Source organism: Tamandua tetradactyla, chromosome 4 (genome assembly GCF_023851605.1).
Source record: "Tamandua tetradactyla isolate mTamTet1 chromosome 4, mTamTet1.pri, whole genome shotgun sequence".
NCBI lineage: Eukaryota > Metazoa > Chordata > Mammalia > Pilosa > Myrmecophagidae > Tamandua > Tamandua tetradactyla.
Genome location: NC_135330.1, coordinates 128,823,384 through 128,833,453, shown reverse-complemented (window position 1 = coordinate 128,833,453; position 10,070 = coordinate 128,823,384). Strand labels below are relative to the sequence as shown.

General features: G+C 35.0%; 1 pseudogene; it reads right to left on the bottom strand.

Moving 5' to 3' along the window:
- Window positions 1-1,436: 1,436 nt before the first annotated feature.
- On the bottom strand, window positions 1,437-2,611 carry LOC143679348 (serine/threonine-protein kinase VRK1 pseudogene; annotated as a pseudogene).
- Window positions 2,612-10,070: the final 7,459 nt, after the last annotated feature.

Genomic DNA, 10,070 nt, shown 5'->3' with positions numbered 1-10,070 from the left:
GATTAGTTCCATGTTCTTTCTCTAGTTCCTACAGGTGGGCATTTATAACTTTTAGGGCCATAAATTTCTCTCTCAGTAATGCCTTTTTATCCCATAAGTTTTGAAATTTTGTGTTCTTTTTTTCATTCACATCAAGGCATTTACTAATTTCACTTGCAATTTCTTTTTAGACCCCAGGATTGTTTGAGAGTATGTTGTTTACCTTCCATATCTTTGTGAATGTCCAGTTCTCTGCCTTTTATTGATTTCCAGCTTTCATTATGATCAGGAGAAGTACTTTTATGTTTTCAATTTTTTTTAATTTATTGAGACTTTATGACCTAACATCCTGAATGGATATCCTGAAGATGATCTATGAACACTTGAGAAGAATGTATAACCTGTTGTTTGAGGGTAAAATGTGTGTGTTTATTAGGACTAGTTACTTTATCATATTATTCAAATATGTGTTTTTTATTTCTCTTCTGTGTGGATGTTCTTTCTATTATTGATGGTGATGTATTTATGTCTCCAACTAAACATTCGTTTTTCCTTTAGTTTTGTTATTGTTTGCCTCATGTATTTTTTGGCACCACGTTTAGGTGCATAAACATTTGTAAGTGATATTTCCTCTCAGTGGACTGCCCATTTAATAATACGTGGTGTCTTTCTTTGTCTCTTATAACATTTTTGCAATTGAAGTCTATTTTCTCCTACATTACAATAGCTACCCCAGCTCTTTTTTGGCTACTATTTGCATGAAATGTCTATTTCTCTTGCAATTCATTCTCAACCTATTTGTGTCTATGAGTCTAAGGCTCTTGTAAAGAACATATTATCTGATCATGCTTTTTCATCCATTCTGCCAATCTCTGTCTTTTGATTGAGAACTTTAATTCATTAATATTAAATGTCATTACTGTAAAGACAGTAATTATTACAGCCATTTTATCCTTTGTTCATTATATGTCATATATATATTTTGTCTCTCTTTTTAAATGTTTGCCTGTCTTTCCTTTTCAGCCTGCAGAACTCATATTAGCATTTCTTGTAGAACACATCTATCACTGACAAACTCTTTCAGATTCTTTTTATCTGAATATTTTAAACAACCCCTCATTTTTGAGGGACAGTTTTTCTGGATAAAAAAAATTGGCTGCTGATTTTTTTTCTCTTTCAATACCTTAAATGCATCATACCACTTTCTTCTCACTAAATGCTTTCTGATGAGAAATTGGAACTATTTTTTTTATAGATTTTATAAATTAGACTTTACTGACAGTGCAAAACATTTATCTTAATAAACAAGTTTGCAAATGTTTTTCAATGACATTCATATCTAATTTTATATTCCCCAACCCACCAGGACTCACATGAAAATAAAACACCTGAAATATAAAAGGGGAAAATATTCAAATGGAAAGAAAGAAAAGAAAAATTGGTTCACAGGATTTGATTTACTTTTGAACTCTCTTTCTGGTTCTTGTATGGGTTTATATGGACTCCTCTGTCTCTAATTTGTGCATTCCATATCTTCAACCCTAGATGCTGTGCTTTCCTCAATTTCTTTCTATTCCTTTGTTATTGCTTTTGCTTTCAAGCCTCCGTTCTCCACAACACTGAGCTCCAGTGCACCACCATCCTTATTTCCTACAACTTTGGGTCCTTGCAAAACTATATCTCATAAATTTTAATAATGAAGTTTTTCAGTATAGTCCAGCAATTTCACTGTTTCCATGCATTTGGCAAATTCATCTGGTTTGTTTTACTCAGGAAAACATTTGCCCATCAAACTTGCAATATTTTCTGTGTATCTAATTTCTAAATCTCTAACTTAATTACAGTCTTTCAAACTACCTTCCCAAGGAAGACAGTCACTGAGCCATTGGATCATGCAACAATCAAGTATTTCCAAACCACCCCATCTAGAGGGGGCCACACGATTGTGCACATCGATGCTGACGAATTTAAGATGCCATTGTGGCATCTTTTGGATGTATTCTACTTTGTATTCTTTCTGGACTCCTGAACAGTACTGATAAGCTAGATGATAATCTATCAAGTAAACCTGGTTAGGATTCTTATAGCTCAGAAGAAGATTTGAGACCTTAATATCTCCATGTACATATTCATGTTCATGCATATATTCTATATTATCCAGAAATCATAAGCTTAGCTCTAAGACAATCTTTTGAGAAAAACTTTTGGCATTTGTTTCATATATTTTCTGAAGGTCAATCCCAAAGTGATCCATTATTAAAAATCTGAAACTTTTTTCCATTTTTGTCATGTAGACCAGATCCCCAATAATTTGGAATACCCAGGTAGTTCAGTTTATGGGAGCAAATCTGTCTGGTTTAGCAGCTCACTAGTAGAACTTTAATTCAGTAAAGAGAGGTCTACTGTCACTAAGTTCCACTTTTCCAGCACTGGGTGCATCACTGCCAACTGATTTTGAAGAATTTGTATCAGCAAGATATATACAACCAAAGCCACCATGGCAAATGGGCCATGCTAGCTTCCATTCCTTTTTTGTCATGTCAGTTGTTATCTCCCCAACTGTCAACTGTTTGGCAAGATGTCTCCTTGCAGGAGCCTGTTTATCAGCTTGTGCTGCTTTTGCATGGGGCATTTTTACCCAAACCACAGAGAGATCACCTTTTACCCAGTATGAACTTCCTACTACTTTGGTCTGGAGCTTAATCTTATTGTGGATTTTTTGTATGTGATCAATCACTTTCCCTTATTGCTTTCACAATGTTCTCTGTATATTTTGTATTTGACATTTTTATTGCATATGTCTCTGAGTAGTTCTATTAGGATTGATTCTGTTTGGAGTAAATTGAACTTGTTGAGGGTATACATTTATGTCTTTCATAAGAATTGGAGAATTTTAAACCATTATTTCCCCAAGTAGTCTTTCTTACCCCTTTCCATACTTTTTTTTCCTGGGAAACCCAAGAAGCATATGTATGTACTTTGTGCTGTCATTAAAATTCCTAAGACACTACTCAATGTTTTCCATTCGTTTCCACCTCTGTTCTTTTGTCTAGAATTTTGAGTAACATGTATTTTAATTCCCTGATTTTTTCTTATGCCTATTCCAATCTACCCTTGTCCAGGGCAGGTGGAAATACTTACCCTGGGTCCTAGCAATCCAAATTTGCTAATCACAAGTCATGATCAGTGACCTGCCATGCCCACTCTTGTTCTTGGGGTAAAGGATTTTTATGTCCCTTTCTAGCCCCTCTAATCTAGCCACCAATGGGACCCCGAGGTTTCCTGTTGTGAGAATGGGGGATGGGCACCAGCAGCCATCATGTGACAAGAGCAACTCACTATTCTTTGTAATAGTTTATTGGTTTTTTCTTTCCACTGTTCCTTAGATGCTGTACAGTGCTCTTCTGGCCTCTGAACTCTAGTACTTTCATTTCAGACAAATCCTGCCTGTTTAATAGCTGTTTTGATAGGAGGACTGTATCTTGGAGCTCTGTACTCTGCCATCTTCTCCAGAAGTTCCCCTTAGTTCTCTGATTACTTTTAAAAATTTCTGTCTCTTTACTGAGATTCCTTATTTTCCTGCTTTCACATAGTATTTCTCCATGTTTTCTTTTTTAACTTTTTGTCTGTAACACTGAAAGTTTGATCTTTATTGATGGTTTCTGGATTTTTATCTTGTTCCTTTAGGTGGGCCATCATTTTCTGTTTCTTTGTCTTGTAATCTTTTGCTGCATATTTTACCTTTTCATATTTTAAAGTGCTAGACTTAGCTCTGGGATTTAGTTTCTGAGCTGTTTCTTAGTTTTCTTTCCATCTAGTTATAGATAGAGATTTCCTTGAGTGTCAAGAGCTAACAAAAGAAAAAAACAAAGAAACCAATGTGAAAAACACCTTTCAAAGTTTCTAAAAATTGGCTTGCGCTCTCTTTCAGAGTTTATCCCACCTATCAAAAAGATACCCAAGGCAAATTTGAAGTGCAGGGTTCTCTTTATCTTTTCTGAGCTTGTGTCTTGCTCTCAGCTTGTACTTGCTCTTGGCCTTCAGAATTCCCTGTCTACAGGAATTTAAATACACCCTCTACTCCTCATGAAATAGACTTTCTCATTCTCCTGGCTGTTCTATTGTATGATGTAAAGCAGTTAATCCTTTGTCCAAGGACACTTTGACTTTATTTTTTCTCATACTGCTTATCTGTTTCAAAGAAGTTCTGCCAGCAAGGTAACTTTTGGGGGAATGAACCAGAGTTATGGTTCCTGATTCAGTCTTTCAGGCTGCAACCCAATAGACAGGTACTCTAGTATGTGATAAGAGTTACTCTGCTCCCTACAGAACAAAGCTGGGGACCCACAAAGGTAATGATTGCCAGCTCCATACCACACTGGGGTAGAAGCACGGAAAAAATCAGCAGGGTGAGACAAGCTTCTGTTGGATTTAAAGTTGCGTTTTTGTGATTCAGCACTCACCCAGTTACTTCAACCGTTTAAATGTTTTCCATAGATTTGAGGAAGATGGGCTGGTTGGCCAGGTAAATCAGATGACCACATATAGTCTCCATAGGGAGTCGTGGAGTACAATTCTACTGTGAATCAGTAAGACAGAGAGCTGAAAATATTTGATGAAAACATTAATGAATACATTATTGAGAGAAAAATACACATAAAACAAATTGAGAATTCCTTCAGTTACATGATTAACCTCTGACAGTTTGACATGTTGTACTATTTAACTGCCCCATAACAGTTAAGCCTGAAACACAGGGGGTAAAGCTTGAGAGTTGGTATCTGTTGTAAGCTCCTCGTATGATTCTATTGTACACTCAGTTTGAAAACCACAGGCATAAAATATTTACTTACAACATCTTAAAGGAAATTATGCCTTTGTCTAATAATATTTTTAAATAATTTTTAATGTTTACCTACTATATAATGGCATAATCTCTGCCATTAAGTGATTTACAATCTACCCTTTATAGGCGATGAATGCATGTTTTAAGTATAATGCTAGTATCACGAAAAGATAATATTATTAGAAAGAGATTATAAGAAATGTGTGGTTCAATTACACTGTTTAATACTCTGCATTTTTCAGTAAGACACATTTAAACTAAAACTAAGAATCAACACAGTTTTGTAGCCAATTCTTTTTTTTTAATTAAAAAAAGAATTAACAAAACAATTAGAAATCATTCCAATCTACATGTACAATCAGTAATTCTTAATAACATCACATAGTTGCATATTCATCATTTCTTAGTACATTTGCATCGATTTAGAAAAAGAAATAAAAAGACAACAGAATAAGAATTAAAACAATAATAGAAAGAAAAAAAAACAAAAAAAACAAAAACAAAAAACCTATACCTCACATGCAGCTTCATTCAGTGTTTTAACATAATTGCATTACAATTGGGTAGTATTGTGCTGTCCATTTCTGAGTTTTTATATCCAGTCCCATTGTACAGTCTGTATCCCTTCATCTCCAATTATCCCTTCTCTTTTTTTTTTTTTTTTAATTAACGGAAAAAAAGAAATTAACCCAACATTTAGAGATCATACCATTCTACACATGCAATCATTAATTCTTAACATCATCACATAGATGCATGATCATCATTTCTTAGTACATTTGCATTGGTTTAGAAGAACTAGCAACATAACCGAAAAAGATATAGAATGTTAATATAGAGAAAAAAATAAAAGTAATAATAGTAAAATCAAAACAAAACAAAACAAAACAAAACAAAAACCTATAGCTCAGATGCAGCTTCATTCAGTGTTTTAACATGATTACTTTACAATTAGGTATTATTGGGCTGTCCATTTTTGAGTTTTTGTATCTAGTCCTGTTGCACAGTCTGTATCCCTTCAGCTTCAATTACCCATTGTCTTACCCTGTTTCTAACTCCTGCTGAACTCTGTTACCAATGACATATTTCAAGTTTATTCTCGAATGTCCGTTCACATCAGTGGGACCATACAGTATTTGTCTTTTAGTTTTTGGCTAGACTCACTCAGCATAATATTCTCTAGGTCCATCCATGTTATCACATGGTTCATAAGTTTATCTTGTTTTAAAGCTGCATAATATTCCATCGTATGTATATACCACAGTTTGTTTAGGCACTCTTCTGTTGATGGAGATTTTGGCTGTTTCCATCTCTTTGCAATTGTAAATAATGCTGCTATAAACATTGGTGTGCAAATGTCCGTTTGTGTCTTTGCCCTTAAGTCCTTTGAGTAGATACCTAGCAATGGTATTGCTGGGTCGTATGGCAATTCTATATTCAGCTTTTTGAGGAACCGCCAAACTGCCTTCCACAGTGGTTGCACCCTTTGACATTCCCACCGACAGTGGATAAGTGTGCCTCTTTCTCTGCATCCTCTCCAGCACTTGTCATTTTCTGTTTTGTTGATAATGGCCATTCTGGTGGGTGTGAGATGATATCTCATTGTGGTTTTGATTTGCATTTCTCTAATGGCCAGGGACTTTGAGCATCTCTTCATGTGCCTCTTGGCCATCCATATTTCCTCTTCTGAGAGGTGTCTGTTCAAGTCTTTTTCCCATTTTGTAATTGGGTTGGCTGTCTTTTTGTTGTTGAGATGAACAATCTCTTTATAAATTCTGGATACTAGACCTTTATCTGATATATCATTTCCAAATATTGTCTCCCATTGTGAAGGCTGTCTTTCTACTTTCTTGATGAAGTTCTTTGATGCACAAAAGTGTTTAATTTTGAGGAGTTCCCATTTATTTATTTCCTTCTTCAGTGCTCTTGCTTTAGGTTTAAGGTCCATAAAACCGCCTCCAGTTGTAAGATCCATAAGATATCTCCCAACATTTTCCTCTAACTGTTTTATGGTCTTAGACCTAATGTTTAGATCTTTGATCCATTTTGAGTTAACTTTTGTATAGGGTGTGAGAGATGGGTCTTCTTTCATTCTTTTGCATATGGATATCCAGTTCTCTAGGCACCATTTATTGAAGAGACTGCTCTGTCCCAGGTGAGTTGGCTTGACTGCCTTATCAAAGATCAAATGTCCATAGATGAGAGGGTCTATATCTGAGCACTCTATTCGATTCCATTGGTCGATATATCTATCTTTATGCCAATACCATGCTGTTTTGACCACTGTGGCTTCATAATATGCCTTAAAGTCAGGCAGCGCGAGACCTCCAGCTTCGTTTTTTTTCCTCAAGATGTTTTTAGCAATTCGGGGCACCCTGCCCTTCCAGATAAATTTGCTTATTGGTTTTTCTATTTCTGAAAAATAAGTTGTTGGGATTTTGATTGTTATTGCATTGAATCTGTAAATCAATTTAGGTAGGATTGACCTCTTAACTATATTTAGTCTTCCAATCCATGAACATGGTATGCCCTTCCATCTATTTAGGTCTTCTGTGATTTCTTTTAGCAGTTTTTTGTAGTTTTCTTTATATAGGTTGTCTCTTTAGTTAAATTTATTCCTAGGTATTTTATTCTTTTAGTTGCAATTGTAAATGGGATTCGTTTCTTGATTTCCCCCTCAGCTTGTTCATTACTAGTGTATAGAAATGCTACAGATTTTTGAATGTTGATCTTGTAACCTGCTACTTTGCTGTACTCATTTATTAGCTCTAGTAGTTTTGTTGTGGATTTTTCCGGGTTTTCGACGTATAGTATCATATCGTCTGCAAACAGTGATAATTTTACTTCTTCCTTTCCAATTTTGATGCCTTGTATTTCTTTTTCTTGTCTAATTGCTCTGGCTAGAACCTCCAACACAATGTTGAATAATAGTGGTGATAGTGGACATCCTTGTCTTGTTCCTGATCTTAGGGGGAAAGTTTTCAATTTTTCCCCATTGAGGATGATATTAGCTGTGGGTTTTTCATATATTCCCTCTATCATTTTAAGGAAGTTCCCTTGTATTCCTATCTTTTGAAGTGTTTTCAACAGGAAAGGATGTTGAATCTTGTCGAATGCCTTCTCTGCATCAATTGAGATGATCATGTGATTTTTCTGCTTTGCTTTGTTGATATGGTGTATTACATTAATTGATTTTCTTATGTTGAACCATCCTTGCATACCTGGGATGAATCCTACTTGGTCATGATGTATAATTCTTTTAATGTGTTGTTGGATACGATTTGCTAGAATTTTATTGAGGATTTTTGCATCTGTATTCATTAGAGAGATTAGTCTGTAGTTTTCTTTTTTTGTAATATCTTTGCCTGGTTTTGGTATGAGGGTGATGTTGGCTTCATAGAATGAATTAGGTAGTTTTCCCTCCACTTCGATTTTTTTGAAGAGTTTGAAGAGAATTGGTACTAATTCTTTCTGGAACGTTTGGTAGAATTCACATGTGAAGCCATCTGGTCCTGGACTTTTCTTTTTAGGAAGCTTTTGAATGACTAATTCAATTTCTTTACTTGTGATTGGTTTGTTGAGGTCATCTATGTCTTCTTGAGTCAAAGTTGGTTGTTCATGTCTTTCCAGGAACCCGTCCATTTCCTCTAAATTGTTGTATTTATTAGCGTAAAGTTGTTCATAGTATCCTGTTATTACCTCCTTTATTTCTGTGAGGTCAGTAGTTATGTCTCCTCTTCCATTTCTGATCTTATTTATTTGCATCCTCTCTCTTCTTCTTTTTGTCAATCTTGCTAAGGGCCCATCAATCTTATTGATTTTCTCATAGAACCAACTTCTGGCCTTATTGATTTTCTCTATTGTTTTCATGTTTTCAATTTCATTTATTTCTGCTCTAATCTTTGTTATTTCTTTCCTTTTGCTTGCTTTGGGGTTAGCTTGCTGTTCTTTCTCCAGATCTTCCAAATGGATAGTTAATTCCTGAATTTTTGCCTTTTCTTCTTTTCTGATATAGGCATTTAGAGCAATAAATTTCCCTCTTAGCACTGCCTTTGCTGCGTCCCATAAGTTTTGATATGTTGTGTTTTCATTTTCATTCGCCTCGAGGTATTTGCTAATTTCTCTTGCAATTTCTTCTTTGACCCAGTCGTTGTTTAGGAGTGTGTTGTTGAACCTCCACGTATTTGTGAATTTTCTGGCACTCTGGCTATTATTGATTTCCAACATCATTCCTTTATGGTCCGAGAAAGTGTTGTGTAAGATTTCAATCTTTTTAAATTTGTTGAGACTTGCTTTGTGACCCAGCATATGGTCTATCTTTGAGAATGATCCATGAGCACTTGAGAAAAAGGTGTATCCTACTGTTGTGGGATGTAATGTCCTATAAATGTCTATTAAGTCTAGTTCATTATAGTAATATTCAGATTCTCTATTTCTTTGTTGATCCTCTGTCTAGATGTTCTGTCCCTTGATGAGAGTGGTGAGTTGAAGTCTCCAACTATTATGGTATATGAGTCTATTTCCCTTTTCAGTGTTTGCAGTATATTCCTCACGTATTTTGGGGCATTCTGATTCGGTGCGTAAATATTTATGATTGTTATGTCTTCTTGTTTAATTGTTCCTTTTATTAGTATATAGTGTCCTTCTTTGTCTCTTTTAACTGTTTTACATTTGAAGTCTAATTTGTTGGATATTAGTATAGCCACTCCTGCTCTTTTCTGGTTGTTATTTGCATGAAATATCTTTTCCCAACCTTTCACTTTCAACCTATGTTTATCTTTGGGTCTAAGATGTGTTTCCTGTAGACAGCATATAGAAGGATCCTGTTTTTTAATCCATTCTGCCAATCTATGTCTTTTGATTGGGGAATTCAGTCCATTGACATTTAGTGTTATTACTGTTTGGATAATATTTTCCTCTAACATTTTGCCTTTTGTATTATATATATCACATCTGATTTTCCTTCTTTCTACACTCTTTTCCATATCTCTCTCTTCTGTCTTTTTGTATCTGACTCTAGTGCTCCCTTTAGTATTTCTTGCAGAGCTGGTCTCTTGGTCACAAATTCTTTCAGTGACTTTTTGTCTGAGAATGTTTTAATTTCTCCCTCATTTTTGAAGGATAATTTTGCTGGATATAGGAGTCTTGGTTGGCAGTTTTTCTCTTTTAGTATTTTAAATATATCATCCCACTGTCTTCTAGCTTCCATGGTTTCTGCTGAGAAATCTACACAAAGTCTTATTGG